Raw genomic sequence first — 788 nt, forward strand, 5'->3', positions numbered from 1 at the left:
ATGAGTTAGGAGAGGTTCTGCAATGTGGTGCATGACCAGCCAGTAGGAGCCAAAGTATAAGGAAACAAGGTAGTGGGCCTGAAGGCTGAGATGGGCCGGGAATGGAGAAGAATGGAGAGGCCTAGATGAAGCTCAGAGTAGCTAGTGAACGGAGGGAGAGGAGAGCGGGGGGGAGAGAAGATGAGATGTTAGGGGAAGGCAAAAGATGGCAGGAGCAAGGAAGGGAAGGAAGCTGAGGTAGGGAAAAGGATTTGAGTGTGATGGGGAGGCAGGTCTGACTCCCAGGTGGGCGTGGACAGACACAGTAATTGTGCCGGGCAGTTCAACGGTTGCAGAAACCAGTGCTGTCCAGTGGCCGTGAGTGAGGTCTGGGAGTGACAGAATTTGATTAGAAAGGAGATGAAAAGAAAACTGGCAGAAAGTAGTGAAGGGGAAAGGGGAGAGAGAGAGAGAGAGAGCTGAAAGGAATAGGAGAGGGGAGAGAGATAGAGGGTGGAAGTGTACCTTAATGCCGAATCAGTGGTGTTCGCAGAGGCCAGTAACGACAAGTGAGTCCGAAAGTTTTATGTGCGAGGTCCCTTGAAGTAAGAGCTGGGTTTTGGCACCATCTGATAGGTAGAGAGCGGGTGGAAGTGAGCAGCGTGGATGGAGGAGGCAGCGAGGCACAGGTGGAATTCTCAGTTGGATACAGATTTATTTTGCCCAGGGCACCTTTCCCTCTGGGAAGGGAAAGATGCCAGTGAAGGGAAAGATGTCAGGGAAGGGAAGGGAAGGGAAGGGAAGGGAAG

The sequence above is a fragment of the Nannospalax galili genome, unplaced genomic scaffold (assembly GCF_000622305.1).
Source record: "Nannospalax galili isolate Female #2095 unplaced genomic scaffold, S.galili_v1.0 scaffold1228, whole genome shotgun sequence".
Taxonomy (NCBI): Eukaryota; Metazoa; Chordata; class Mammalia; order Rodentia; family Spalacidae; genus Nannospalax; species Nannospalax galili.